Source organism: Lygodium microphyllum, chromosome 4 (assembly GCF_053477565.2).
Source record: "Lygodium microphyllum isolate KBCC chromosome 4, Lygodium_microphyllum_v1.1.10, whole genome shotgun sequence".
Taxonomy (NCBI): Eukaryota; Viridiplantae; Streptophyta; class Polypodiopsida; order Schizaeales; family Lygodiaceae; genus Lygodium; species Lygodium microphyllum.
The window spans coordinates 102,074,420-102,090,454 of NC_141138.1; the positions used below are offsets into that span (position 1 = coordinate 102,074,420).

The window sequence follows — 16,035 nt, forward strand, 5'->3', positions numbered from 1 at the left end:
AATAATTCCATCGCATATTCGCTCTCCCCCTTGGGATCAAAGAGCAATTCTATGCAAAATTTACTTAATACTTGCATGCACAATTTTTAAATGTCATGATTATGCCATTCATAACCCTTGACCTATTCCTCCTTGTAATCGCTCTATCAACGAACAAGCCATATGCAACTAGGTGCAATTAACTTCCCTTGATACATGCACTTTGCAAGCTTGATCTTTTGAATATGTGAGATGAAATTTATCCCTTCCGATGACCTATACTCGTGCATCATAGTATGGGGCCTAATGTATCTCATACGAGAATCAAAACATGCATCTATCCATTTAGAAATACATTACTTACGACCGGAATCGCAGTTGGATTAACAGTGATGCCTTCGCCCAAAGCCTTGTTGCTGGTTGTAGGATTGCCATCCACACGTGACATTCTTTGCTTGGAGGCCATCATCCGCAAGTAGACTCAAGAGATTAAGAAGGTAGAATGTAATTGAGATGTAAGAGAAGATAGTTAAGTTGAGGATCAAGATAGAGGAAATTCTGCAGCCTCCTCGGGGTAACTCTTCTCTCTCTCTCTCTCTCTCTCTCTCTCTCTCTCTCTCTCTCTCTCTCTCTCTCTCTCGCTCTCTCTCACAATCTCTTAGATGGTCATCCTTCTCTCTACCTCTCTCTTGCAGCCTCTCGGGGTCTCCTTATGCTCCCTTGTGCCTCCCCATGCCTCATATTTATAATGAATTAGAGAGGAGGGGATAAGGCTAAGAACAAGAGTGGAGGGGCTCTTGGAAGACTCAGTGATCTGATGCTCAGATCATAAATCTGATGGTTGCATTGGCTCCAAAAGGGGGTAAAAATCTAAGATACTTGCTTAGAAAGCTCTCAGTTCACTCCTTCTTTTCTCTGTTCGAAGTAGACTGCAATCGCGGTGCACGCAAATTCACCAGTCACTTTTCTTTTTTTTTCTTTTTATAAAATCTCCAAAACTAACTAAAACATCACTTGTCTTTTCTTTTAAATGACTTTCAGTTCTATCTTTTTAGGATAATATCTAAAATGTACTAGTTTTTTTTAAACCCAAAAAACTAATATTTTTGGACCATCCAAACTATACACATTACTACTAGTGATTAATATGGCTCATAAGTCTCGTTCATGTTGTAACTTTCGTGAAGGGTGGGTACGGTCCTTGTCAATTCGAGAAAAATGTTGGATTACGACTCAGTTTATTTTAAAATATATTTTTAATTAAATAAAAATTATTAGTTATTAATGTTAGTTACTTTTTACCTTAGTTAGTCTTTAGTTAGTAATCTTACTAGCTTATTAATTGACTAACTAACTTTCAAACTAACCAACTAACTTTTATTGCATGGAAATATTATACTTAAAATGTTGGTCAACTTTTCTAATGACCCTAAAAAAGGATTTAACATCTCCAAGGCATAGTACATAGGCATTATCTATGTCTTACTTCTTGAATTTGGGATTGCCATGTACACCAACATCTCTAATCAACCATACTCTCTTAAATACCACTACTTTAATGATGGCATGTACTTTACTTGAGGCATAATTCATACCACCTCTATCACTAAACAAAACATGCTTCATCTAATGACACCATACAATCTTACCTCATGCTAGCCTTCTTAGACTTGTGGGTGCATATTTCCAAAATAGATGGTGTACACTCTCCCTCTTTCATAAATTTCCTTATTTATTCCTTGGTAGGAAAGACAAAGCACCTAACATAGTAGATGCAAGTATACTCTCCTCCTTGTACTTTATAGCTCTCTCATAGTCATAATCATCCTCAAGGACAAACAACTATCCACTCATGACTCACAAAGTAACAACATCAACATGAACATTGTAGTACAATGTAGGCATAAGTTGGTGAGCTTGCTACATTCATTTGGAGAGTTTGCAATGGTTATGTGAGAGGTAGCCATATTTGTGTTGCTCAAAATGCTTGAAACAATAGGTGTTCCATTAAGTCTAGCATACATGGCTTGTGAAAGCTACATTAATTTGGCTCTATTGACCTTGAATAACAAGAAGAAAACTTGATGTTGACTTGTTTAGATTCTAATGGATTTCTTGATGAGGTGAAGGAAATATTGCATAAAAGTAAAAAAATTATTTAGATCAATAGTATAGGATAGGTTGCCTTAGAACTTAATGACAACATAGTACGCATCTATACCACTAAAATGAAGTCATTAAAGTGCTTCCCATTCACATTAAGGAAAATGATAGGAGGAATAAGCTTCACCTATGCGAACATAATCATTTTGACATCTTTTAATGACACTTCTTGTCTTACACAATCCTCATGAATAGTAGCATTATGCTAGTTGCATATTTTGTTTATTGTACTAGGAGGAAATATGCAAAATAGAGGTCCTACCCTCGAGGGGTTTAGAATATCTAAACCCTTACTATCACACATGTTCAACATCTAATCTAATAACCTTTTTTTTTGGCAAATTTGTCATGAATAAAATATTTTCCATGTGTTTGCTTCACTATAGTTTAGTTTTTTGCCTTTTGTAATTAACAAGATGTAGTAAAATTTTCAAAGTTGTTGATTTCCCATGTATGCTCTCTTGTATCACACTAGATCTCTAATAGGAAGATTGGATATGTTATATATCTTCATGTTTTGTAGTTACAATTGAAAAATCCAATCATGCAAGATTAGTTTATGCCAATGGTTGGATTAATTAGATCATTTGATTTACTTGTTTATCAGCTTTTTGAATAACCTAGTAGAAATGAACATTCTAGAAACTTATGTGCCTTGATATATGTATAGGGTTGTTAAATTTTTGAATGTATCATGTCACATAAGTCAATAAATGGGATTTTTAACTTATTTGACCTATACCTACGTAAGGGATGCCTTTACATGATTTTTTCTAGTACTCAGACCCTTTAGTAAAAAAGGCATTTTCTATATTAGGGATTGATAAATTACCCTCAAAATGTAGATGGGATTCATTTGTAGGGACTAGAATGCAAGTGACTTAAGAATTTTCTTAATAGCGATTGCCTTTGATCATCACCTCAACCTACAAAGTTATTTGTTGGCTTTTGTGCGTGCACACACATGTATGTATGTGTGTGTGTGTGTGTGTGTGTGTGTGTAGAGAGAGAGAGAGAGAGAGAGAGAGAGAGAGAGAGAGAGAGAGAGAGAGAGAGAGAGAGAGAGAGAGAGAGAGAGAGAGAGAGAGAGAGAGAGAGAGAGAGAGAGAGAGAGAGAGAGAGAGAGAGAGAGAGAGAGAGAGAGAGAGAGAGAGAGAGAGAACGAACATGAGCAGTAGCACCATGACACCAATATTACATACAATTATGACCACCAATGACAACATACAATGTGACCCTCCATGTGATAGTGGTTTATCTTACAATTGTAGTCCACCTAACAGTGGAAATCACAATGTGACCATTCCATGCAATGAGTAGCAACACATTGCAAGTGTTATGATTAATGCTCTATATACCTAGGCACCTTACAATCCATCCACGCCATGCAAATGAACTAGGGCAATAGCGTGTGATTGTCCTTGATGAAAACCCATCTATCTAGGTGCTCATTTTGCTCTACTAATAACATCCAAACTTGCATTCCACCCTCTGTTGTTGTCACGGACATGAACTAATAGGACTCCATGCTCTTTATATATGATACCTCCATGCCATTTAGGTCATGATTGGGTTAAAACTCCACCTCTTTGACTCCTTGTCAACTACAGCCCACAACAATGTGCCTCTACATCTAGCTTGCCAAAAGTAGGCTATTTATTACTAGAATAGCCTCAATGTAGCACCAAATTCATTCCCCACTTGTCACAATAGCACTTCCAACTATAGTAGCCATATATGGATACCTATCCATATCATCTTATCCTACACCAATAAAAAACAATAATCGAACAACTATGTAACACATGTAATATGTCACAAAACCGAATGAGGATGGCATCAACACGAGTACTAATAGGTGAGTTATCACCAGGACAACGTGCCAACAATAAGAAAGTGAACCATCATGACTAGGCATGCTTGAGTAAGTTAGATCCATCTACACAATAATCTCTAAGGGGGCCTATAGATTTTCTCTCTCTATTGAGCATTGATTGGATCAAGAAGAACCCCAACCTCTCATGCATCTCTCATCTTTCTCTCCCTCACAATCTAGCATGAATCCAGCACAATCACCTTATCCTTGAGGGCCCACATAAATTGTGCTTTTCAACTCCATGAACCTACCTATGTGGAAGATCCCAACTAAGTAGAGTTGAGTGAGGCAAAAAGGAGGAGGCAAGAAGGAACTCATACATATAGGAGTAGAAAAAGGGAGAAAGAAAAAAAAAGGAGAGAATAAGGCGTTAAGTGGGAGATGCATATACATGGGAAAGAGAAAGATGATAGATAATAATCTCACTCATAAGCCACGTGAGGAGATAGAGAGATTGAGGAATAGTGCTAAGCAAGCGTAAGAGTGCATAGCAGAATGGGAAACTACTCACAAAATCTTGGTCCCATTCAAACCTTTAGTCTAGGCTTGCCCTTGCATGGTCATAACTAGACTTAGGTTGCCCACCCACCATGTGCAAAGGGATCCCATTTGTCAAACACATAGGGGCTTTTGACACACCAAGCCCATACACCTAGTGCATAGGAATGAGCTAGTAGCTAGTATTTGACCTATGAACTTAGCCGATTCTAAATTAGACTGGCCATGTTGAGTTGCATGCATAGAATGACTTATCTAAGTGTAACATAGACTTGCCCAAGATTAGTAACTACCATAGTAATTATTGCATTATTTATACACATGGAAAGCTTGTCTGAGCATTAATACTTGCATCAACACATGAAAGAAAATGACTTTTTGTGCCTTTTTGTGCATGATTATATAAATAATAATTGAACTCAACCAAATTAAGTAGATACTCGATTGAAAAGAATTGACAAGGGTTCTTCATAGGGGGAAAAATGTCTTAGGAAGGAGTACCCATGAGAATGTCAAAACATGAATCAAAGGCCCTAGCAAAGCTCACCAAACTTAGGAATCAAGGAGATGGGCTACTAATGAGAGGAAGAATAAAGAACAATAAAAATAAAGCAAAAACAAACTCTCAAGAACCACAAGACTATATGCAAGAGCAAAATGAAGACCCTAGAGCATAAAAGAGAATCAACATTGTAGGAAGAATTGAAGTGATCTACTCAACTAATTAGACCCTAACATTATAATTGATGCAGCTATGGAATGGTCTAGAGATTCCAACTCTGAGGTCTCTTAATCTCAAACACTCAAAAGATCAACCAAGAATTGAGAACATCGCCATACGACAACTCATTCATAGAATAATAAAGCTAGCAAAGCAAAGGATGGTAATTGTAAGATTTAGGGAGGACATTCCACATTACAAGAGTCCATCAAAAACTTTGAAAATCTTGTAGATTTTGACATTAGCTAACTAATAGAAGAAGCCATACTCAACAAGTTGCAAACTCTCCATACCCAAGAAAAAGACACTCTTAATCAGTTTGTTGGAACTGAACTAGCCACTCAAAAGTATGAGCTGAAATGTAAAGGGAGCTTGACCCTATCAAACAGCTGATCCCTAAATTTGGGATTGATAATAACATACAATGGTCCCTATTCAACCTACTACAATGCCAACTTCTTGATAATTTTAGCATAATCCAAGTAGGACTGCATGTAGCCATACCTCGTTGATAGGATTGAGTAGAAGACATATAACAAAAGAGCCAATCAAAATTTCCCTTTTTACCAAACAAGTAGATAAGTATAAAGCAAAAGACATTCCCTACAACTTTGTAGAGAAGTTTTAGTAAATACACATGGCCAATAACCATATATTAGAGTTAAAAAAGGTGCGAGCATTTAGTTTTTTCTTAGGTGAGAAAGGGTGAATTGAAAGGGAAGTGGAATCCACGAGGAAGAAGCTTGGCGGTGAGAGCTATGGCGGATGGAGAGCAAGGGCCAAGAGAGAGAGAGAGACTCAAAAGTGGGAACTCCAACAACCACAATGTGTGGTCGGGCCTTCCTTTATTCAAACTGTCACTAAAAGAATAAAGAATAAGTGACTGTGATAGGCGCTCGCCACCTGCAGTGTGCAGTGGTGGGTACTGTCAGTGTAGTAATACACGGGCGGCTAGGCGGAGGTGCCTTTACCCCCAATAACCTCCCGCTTAAAGGCGAATCTGCCCCAGTGAGAGAAAAAGAAAAGACAGTACAACATGTACACATGTACAACAGGATGAGGAAAAAGACATCATCTCATCCAATGCCCATCAATCTCCTGAGGAAGGCAAAGCGCTCAATAGTGAGACTCTTCATGAGCAAGTCTGCAGGATTCTGCTCAGTCAGAATCTTGACAAGGTCAACAGACTTGTCCTCAACGACCTCGCGAATGAAGTGATACCTCACCTCAATATGTTTCATCTTCGCATGGAAGTCATGATTCTTGGCCAACTAAATGGCACTCATAGAATTCGAATGCACTGTAGGCATAGCATCTGTCATACCAAGGTTTGCAATCAAACGGCCTAACTAGATAGCCTCCTTGCAAGCCTCTATGGCTGCAATATACTTGGCCTCTGTAGTAGAAAGAGCCGTACACTTCTGTGCCCTGGACATCCAAGAGATAGCCCCTCCAACATAAGTGAACACATAGCCAGAAGTGGACTTCCTACTATCTGTGTGTCCTGCATAATTAGAGTTAGTGTACCCCACGACTCCTGTATCCTGGCTGCCATAACAAAGACACATATATGTTGTGCCCTTCAGGTACCTCATGATACCCTTCACGGCATCCCAATGTTTCTTGCCAGGTGTAGCCATTTTCTCAGGCTGCATATGCATTTTGTCCTCATGAAAGATGACATCATGGCTACGGATCACTTTTAGTGCCTACGGATCCCATAGATGTTAACCCATCTCTCCTGCATCTCCATAGCCAATGAAAATGCATTTGACACTTTTAGGATCCAACTTATTGTGTTTATCCTTGGACACATGGCATAATGCCTCACATCCAAAGACACGCAAATGATCATAAGAGGGGGACTTGCCTGCCCATACCTCCTCTGCAACCTAAAAGTCAATGCCATTGCTAGGTGACTTGTTAATGAGATGCACTGCAGTAGTAAACTGTCTCAGCCCAAAAGTGATGTAGTAAGCCAGCTTGGCTAAGCATGCTCCGAACCCTTTCCTGAATGGTCCTATTCATGCGTTCAGCCATACCATTCTGAGGTGGGGTGTAAGGGGCGGTCAAATGACACTTAATACCCTACTCATTACAAAACTGCTCAAAAGCACGTGATACATACTCACCCCCATTATTTGACCTTAGGCATTTTAGCCTTTTCCTAGACTGGTTCTTTGCCAATGCAAGCCAACGCTGAAATGTGTCTAAGACATCAGATTTTCTCTTTATGGGATAAGCCCAAACCTTATGTGAGTAATCATCTATGAAAGTAACAAAGTAATTTGCCCCACCAAGTGACTGACAGAGCATGGCCCCACACACATCTGAGTGCACAAGAGCCAAGGGCTCACCCATGCGTTTCTTACCAAACTTTTTATGTGTATTTCTAGTTTACCTGCCATACAAACAATGATCACAAGAATCAAAATGCGAAGAGTCAAAAGGTGGAAGATACTGCAAAGCATGGAGCATTTTCATTCCTTTAAGAGACATATGCCCCAAACGAGCATGCCAAAGGGATACATGGGGGATAGAACCCACAGACAAAACATGATCCAATGTAGCTCTAGATACAAGTAAGGGATAGAGGCTGCCAGACTTGGCACCTCTTGCAAGCACAAGCCTACCTCGAGTAATCTTCCGTGCAGAGTCTCCAAAAGACACAAAATACCATGCATCATCAAGCTGTCCAGCTGAGATAAGGCTGCGAGTCAACACAAGTACATGGCGTAGAATATCCAGAAAGAAACTGCAGCCTAACATCTCCAATGCCCACAATGTTAAGAGACCTGTCATCACCAAGACGCACAGAACCAGACATGGTACGATAGGTATGAAACCAATCTCTATAGGGTGTCACATGAAAGGATGTACCCGAATCCAAGAGCCAACACTGTGCATACGTAGAATGTATCTCAGAAGTCTATAAGGCATCTCATGAAGAAGCTGCAAGTATGTAATCATCATCTGAATTAGTGGCCTGCATGACATTAGCCTCTTCTATCTTCACATTGGACTTTGCATGTACAATACTGCACTTAGAAGACTTTTCCTGCACTTTTTCTTTTCCCTTTTCCTTGCGCTTATCATCGTGCATCTTATGGCACTGTGGCCTAATATGTCTTGCTTTCCCACAATAATGACAGGTAAGATCAGACTTCCGTCCATGGGACATACTACGACCACGTGACTTGGACCTGGACTCCCGAGAGTCCCTACCCTTATGATCATTATCCTGCCTGCCATGTCTACCACCTCTAACGGTTAATGCATGTGAAGAGCGGGAAGCATCATTGTTTCTCCTGTTGATTTTCTCAGTCAATAAAGCACTCTCAAAATCTTTGATTTTCAGCCCATCAAGCTTGTTTGTGCATATGGCAGTACGGAAGACATCTTATGATTCAGGCAAGGTGCCAAGCAAAAACAATAGGTGCAAGTTGTCTTTGAACTCAATACCCTGTGACAACAGACTCTTCATGATAGCATGAAACTGACTGAAATGAGATGAAAGGAAGGTCCCCTCCATGTGAAGGTCCATTAACTGCTTCAGCCAATACATCTATGATGTAGGACTCTACTGCGCATAAATCTCATGAAATTTCTCCCATAAATCCCATGCACTCTAATTCTCATCTTCAACAACATTATGATGGACATCTTCTTAGAGTGAGAGAATAATGGTAGACTTGCATAGCTTATCAACTTCCATCCAAACATCATTATCCATATCTTCAGGTTTAACACCCTTGAAATGCAAGGGTTTAATCTGCAACTTCTGCAACAAAACTTGCCATATTTGGGACTTCCAATACCCATAGTTGGTACCATCCAACTTGGCAATGTTAAAGAGAGCTGTGTCTTTCAAATGACTAGCCATACTATCCCAAATCAAAGCAAAAAAGCAAAATTGCAGGTTGCTTTAATTAGCAGAAAATGCACTAAAACCACTGCTAAAATTGGCTGAAAGGGTGGATTTCACCAAGAGAAGCACCCGTCTACCAAATACGACCAAGATAACATCAAATAGTAAGCATTACCCTCATAGAAGTACTCAAAATCTGCATATTTCAGCTTGCTGTAGGACAATAGTATGTAAAACTGTCCCAATATGAAGCAATCACTGAGACATATGTCACTGCAACTGCCAGGTAGCAAGATACATCCAACAGTGAGTTTCTAGGGGCAAAAAGCTACCAAGAATTGCCAAACCAATAACCTGTCAGGCAAGAGACATCTCATAGGTCTAGAAGTCATGCATGTAATGGGTCTCGGGGTAAGAGAAGAGACCAAGCACAAGCACAACTGATAGAGCAAGAAGCTCAATACATAACCATCCAAGATGCATACAAAAGTGACAAACCTGTGACAAAGATAGGTGCCTGCCCCAATAGGTGTATCAAATCAGACCACTACAAACAAACTGCAAACATAAATCTCTCAAGAGAGCAAATGTAAGCTCATCTGTAAATAAGACTTTGTGTACATCCGAATATACCGAGAGGCTCCCACTGGAAGTGAAGTCGGATGCAAAGAGAGCAAACAACGCTCTAATACATTAAATACATAGCATCATACATGCCAAATCCCAGTAGGGTACATCCAGAGCATAAATCCCAAGCTATCTCAGACCCGTAAAGCATAAGCTTGAAAGCATTCAAGGAGCATGTAACTAACAACCAAATGTAATCCCCAATAGATCCAAAGTGCTCAAATACATCTGAAGACGAAGCTCCAAGTAACTGTTAAGTATGGGCAAACCAAGTGGCATCCATATCTGACCAAAGCGTAAATGCAAGAAGCCTAAATGCCAAGCAGTGACAATAGGCATAAACCATCCAAAGCATGCCAATTGAAGCCAAATGCCAGTGAAGAACGACCAAGTCGGAGCTTAATCCAAGCTCAAAAGCATTCCGGAACCAAGAAGAAGCATTTGACAACCTCCAAATACATCGGTATGATCATTCAAACCTCCAGGAAGCACCCCATATCCATGAACCAATGCATACACCAAATAAATGAGCTTCAGCCCATTGTATTACAGCGAGCAATTTACTATTATATGAAGCTCAAATGGTGCTCAAATCTGCTCCAAATCAGTCCCAAAGCATAGACATAGCATCCTATAACATTTGGGCATCATCGGGCATCAATAGGCATCAAACGGTTAATGCCAAGAAGCATTAAATAGTAAATCTCAAGTGCTACCTTGTTTTGACAGTCCTGGGATTGTGTATACAGCAAAGGGCTGAGGGGGAAAGCACTCAAATCGATCACCATGAGTCAAGTACCAATGCTAGGGAGTCAAGCAATGCTCGGGAAGGTTTCCAAGAGTGCCGAGAAGCCGAGGAGGAGTAGGGAAATGCCGGGAGCAGATCAACCCATCCCCCTAAAAATGCGCCGAAAATTGTGCTGCGTGTTCCTGGGGGCTGGGGGATCTTCAACAGTCCTCGGGGGCACTTGGCAAGGTCAAGGGGGCTCCAATGTAGCCCGAGAAGAAGCCGATAAAGGTCCGGAAGCTCGAGGAGGAGGCAGGAGATCAAACATACCTGCAAATGAAGGTGCCGTGGCTGCCATTGAAGCTTGGGTTGAAGCTCTTCAAATCCAGGCTGAAGAGAATGCTGGGCAAGCTCCAATGCCTTTGCTCTGATACCAGTTGAAAGGGAAGTGGAACCTAGGAGGAAGAAGCTTGGCGGTGAGAGCTATGGCAGATGGAGAGCAAGAGCCAAGAGAGAGAGAGACTCAAAAGTGGGAACTCCAACAACCACAATGTGTGGCCAGGCCTTCCTTTATTCAAACTGTCACTAAAAGAATAAAGAATAAGTGACTGTGACGGGCGCCCACCACCTGCAGTGTACAGTGGTGGGTACTATCAGTGTAGTAATACACGGGCAACTAGGCGGAGGCACCTTTACCCCCAACATGAACATGATTTACAAGCTTGGATACCATGGAGAAATCACAATTCTTCATGCTTAAATACCTCTTCATGATGTGCTTTATCGAGAAGCTAGATATGGTGAATGTAGAGCAGTAGGAAGAAGAGAGCACAAAGGATTACATGGCCAAGGTATGAACTTTATAAAAGAGAATTCCTCTTGGAGAAAGATAAAATGCCAATGCTATAACTAAGGCTTTCCGCAAAGGCATCCAAGGTGAGAAGATTTACGAGGCCATTGTCAATAACTCAACCCTTAATGGCATGCTAAATGAGGCAATGGGAATCTACAAATTTGAGGAGAGACAAAAATAGAATAGGAATTAAAGAACCCCAATCAATCTGAAGTAGTAGAGAGATTAGTGCATTACAAGAACTTCATGGCCTTCAAACAACAACAACTAGGGCTTACCAAAATCATGGAAGGCTACTCAAAGATACAATGAGTATGACATTACTCATATGTATCAAGATTATCCTAAATGCAAGGCATTCAATAGCATTACATTTGGCTTTATAGGGCTTAACATTTTAATAAAAAACAAGGCCACAGAAATTGACATTGACAAGGAGGAGTTGGTACCATCTACATTTCTTGGGGTCAAACATAGCAAAAAGAGAGTTTATCATAGATGTTGTCATGAAAAAATATTTTGAGTTCAAGATTTTGACATATGATGCATTGATCAATATCAAATAAATTGAACTCATATCTATGAATGCAGTGATCAAATCATACAAAGGATCCCTATAATCTAGGGAAGTGTACATTTCTCATGGCAGTAGAAACTAAAAGTGTACCTAAATTTTTATGTTTCTTTAAATCATGAGGATTTTCACGGGAACATTATGACCATAAAGGATAATGTTATTGACAACCGATGGATTGTTCCATATAATCCTTAACTGAGTAAACATACAATGCACATCTAAATGTAGAGGTTTGTTCAATAGTGGTAGTTGTTAAATATTTTATAAATATTCATACAACGGACATGACCATGCAACCATTAAATTCTTTGATGGGGTTGGTTCAATTTCAAATCTTACATATACTCATGAAGTGAATGAAATATAAAGTTATTTAGATGCACAACATGTTTTTACTTTTGAGGCATGCTTGCAAATATTTGACTTTCCATGGCATAATGAGAAGCCATATATGAAACAATTGCAAGTGCACTTGTCCAAGGAGAATTATGTGATGCTCCAAGATAGAAATAATATATCAAATGTTGTGAAGAATGAAAATTCTCAAAAAAGGACTCTTACTCAATGGTTTGTATGTAGCAATGTTTATCCATAGGCTAGAATTGTTCTTTATCAAGACCTCCCAATGTATTGGGTATGGAAGGTACTACAAAGGTTTGGACGAAGAGAAAACATGGTAAAATATGTGGTTTGATATACTTTGTGTCATTTACATGTGTTGAGCATTAATCCTTACACATACTTTTGGGAATACCTCTAGGTTGTACTTCTTTTGAGGATTTGCATACTGTTGATAATTTGGCATATGATACTTTTAAAGAGGCATGCATTGCAAAATGTATGCTAGCCTAGTGAGGATGGGTGGCCTTTATGCTTGGAAGGATTTGTATCCATGCAAACTAGTATTCAACTTTGTGCTTTGCTTATTGCAATTTTGGTCTTTTGTGAACCTGCTCAACTTGGTCGACTTTGGGAAATGTTTATGGGAACAATGATAGGGGATATTTTATAGAAATTGCAACAAGAATATGGGCATGTGTTGCATTATGTTCTATAGCAAGAGGCATTAAATAGGGCATTATTATATCTCAAGAATTTATTATGTTAGCATGGATGAAGATTGAATGAGTTTCTTGGGTCACTAGGTGCTCATAGACTAGATGCTCAATTTTGTATCATTCCACTTATGCAACATGAAAATGAACACAAACATGATATTATACAATAACAAAGTGTTTATTTTTCTATGGAGACACTATTGAGCGATGGATAGAGAGTTGACTATTGTGCAATACTAGATGCTTGGAATCAAACTTTAGACATATATTCTTATTGGATGGATTGGGTAGATCTAAATTTGTTTTTTAAAAATAAATGTTTGCTTGCTAAATTACAAAGTAATCATTGTATAGCATTGGCAAAAACATCATCTGGGATTGTTGTTGTGCTTCTACCTAGTGGGCTACATTGTTCACTCAAGGTTCAAAATTCCATTGGAATTAAATAGTCAATCCACATGTGATATTCACGTTCAAAGTGCCCAATCACTAAGAAAATCTAGTCTTATTTTATGGGATGAGGCTCCTATGATGTATTGGTATGCCTTCAAGGTGGTTGATAAAACTCTAAGGGAAATTATGAGATGTGATAAATTGTTTAGTGGAAAGGTTGTTTTGTTTAAAGGAGATAGATCTTGCCAATTGTGATCAAGGGCTCCTATGAAGATATTGTTAATGCGACTCTATGCTACTCTAATTTGTGTTGTATGTTAAGGTATTAAGGCTCTCTAAGAATATGTGTTCATTTGTAAATGGTGGTGAAAATTACATATTGGGAGTAAAGATGCATGTATCTTATCCACCTTGTATTTACTTTGCACACTATACCTACATACCTGTACACTGTCGAGGATAGCAAATGATGCTTGCCCATAAGTGGCTTTGTACTAGAAAATAGACAATGATGTATGCTCTAGGAAGAGATGTCTAAAATCCCATAAGCACAGAGAGGAAAAGTGGTACTATCCATAAAGCTATAAAAGCATCTACTTGACACTCATTTCAATGACATGGTACAATCATTTTGAATCACTCAAGATTGTGTTTATGAGTCCAAGCTAATTTTGAATCACTCAAGATTGTGTTTATGAGTCCAAGCTAATCTATCTTGGAACCTAATTCACCTGAGTTACAATTTCTCATTCTAATCATGTATCATGTGTTTGATTTCCATCCACCATAGCTCAAGTAGTTCTAGGTCCATGATTCTCAACATGGTATCAGAGCCATGGCTGAGCTAGGTAGTTACTAGTGTGATTTCTTCTTTGCAAAATCTACAATTTGTCTCTCCTTCATTCTTCTCATTGTACAAGTCCACTTTCAGGCTTTGTTGCACGTACACCTGCTTCCAGCTTTGCTACTTGTTCTACTAGAGCTCTTACTTACTACTCTTTCTTTGCTTGCAATAGAGTAAATGTTTGTTGCACTTGTTGTAATGACTATTGTATAGCTGCAAGCTCTTGTCTAAGAACCACATGAGTGGATGCCAACCTCTGATTCTCATTCAGAAGGGCCTGAATTTCAGCATGTTGAGTTGCTACTTTTTGCTCCAATATGACTGGTGAAGGCACAACTCCAGGCAACAACTCCAGGCAATGGTACCCTTCCTCCAATAACATGAGCAGGCAAACGGGCCATTGAATCATGGCAAAAGCTCTAACATCATTCAGAGAACACATAGTGAAGGAAGCGTCATCAACAATTCAAGAACGGAAAGATCTTAGCAACCAAATAACACAGCTCACAAAAGAACTACAGGCAGCTCATGCAGAAGCAGAAGAGGCTTCTGTCATGAAGGCAGAAATGGACAATCTTCGAGAGGAAATGCAACGTGCCATGACTGCCTTTGAGTATGAGAAAAATGAAAATTTTGAATTGCTGGAACATAGAGGAGCTATGGAGAAGAATCTTGTCTTAATGGCTAGAGAGGTGGGGAAGCTATGTGCTGAACTTTCAAATGTTGGAAAATTAACTCATGTCGCGTGCCCTACTCTAGTACTTATGGTGCAATAGGTTTTGCTTATCCCTCTACAGGGTTGTATGGAGATACCTTTGACTTCATCGCTTCATGGCTCATCAAGCTCCTCCTGGAGCATGGCTACATCGTCCAAGCTTTTGTTCGAGATCCAAGGAACCTCAACAAGACAGCCCATTTGTTGAAGTTACCTAAATCAAATGAAGGGATTGAGCTTTTTAAAGCTGACTTACAAGATGAAGGGTCTTTTGATGCTACCATTGAGGGATGTGATGGAGTTTTCCGCGTAACTTCTCCTTTTTTCTTTAACACAACGGATCCATAGAAAGAACTGCTTGATCCAACAATAAAGGGAACATTGAATGTACTGAGGGCCTGTGAAAAAGCTTCATATGCAAAAAGGGTTGTCTTAACATCATCCACAGTTGCAGTAGTTTATAATCCAACAAGAAAGCCAGAAGATTTTGTCGATGAGAGCTTTTTTAGCGACCCAGAACACTATCAATGATCAAATGCATGGTATATGCTATCAAAAACACTAGCAAAAACTGAGGCTTGGAAGTTCTCGAAGGAACATGGCTTAGATCTGGTGACAATAAATCTAGCAATGGTTATGGGAGGGCTTTTACAATAGACCATGAATACAAGCTCAAAAGTTATCTTGAAGTTCATGACTGGTGCGGCTTCTACATTCCCAAATGCAATTTTGGGGTGGTTACATGTAAAGGATGTGGTAGAAACCCATATTAAGGCTTATGAAACACCTACAATGTCAAAGCAATAAACCTGTGTATATGCATCACAAAAGCATTGTATCAAGAAGACTGGAGTAAAAGGCACATACCACATATCAACAAAAGGGATAAGGAGCACAACAAAAGCCAAGGAGCATAAAGATAAAGAAGTCCAAGAAGACCAAGAAGAAGATCAAGGGTTACCAAAGAAGCAACAAAACAAAAAAGGACGAAGAAAATATTTTCCACTGCTACAAACCAATAAAATGTTTTGCGAAAATTTCCCATAGAGGATCTTGAATTCTGTGAGTGGATCTGCTTCCCATAGTGGATGTAACAAACCTTACCAAGATGTAAAGTTTCAAAGCTTTACTTGACT

At 39.3% G+C, this 16,035-nt stretch overlaps 1 pseudogene; it reads left to right on the forward strand.

Annotated features, from left to right (window-relative positions):
* Positions 1-14,591: 14,591 nt before the first annotated feature.
* LOC148037401 (phenylacetaldehyde reductase pseudogene) lies at positions 14,592-15,706 on the forward strand (annotated as a pseudogene).
* The last annotated feature ends 329 nt before the right edge of the window (positions 15,707-16,035 follow it).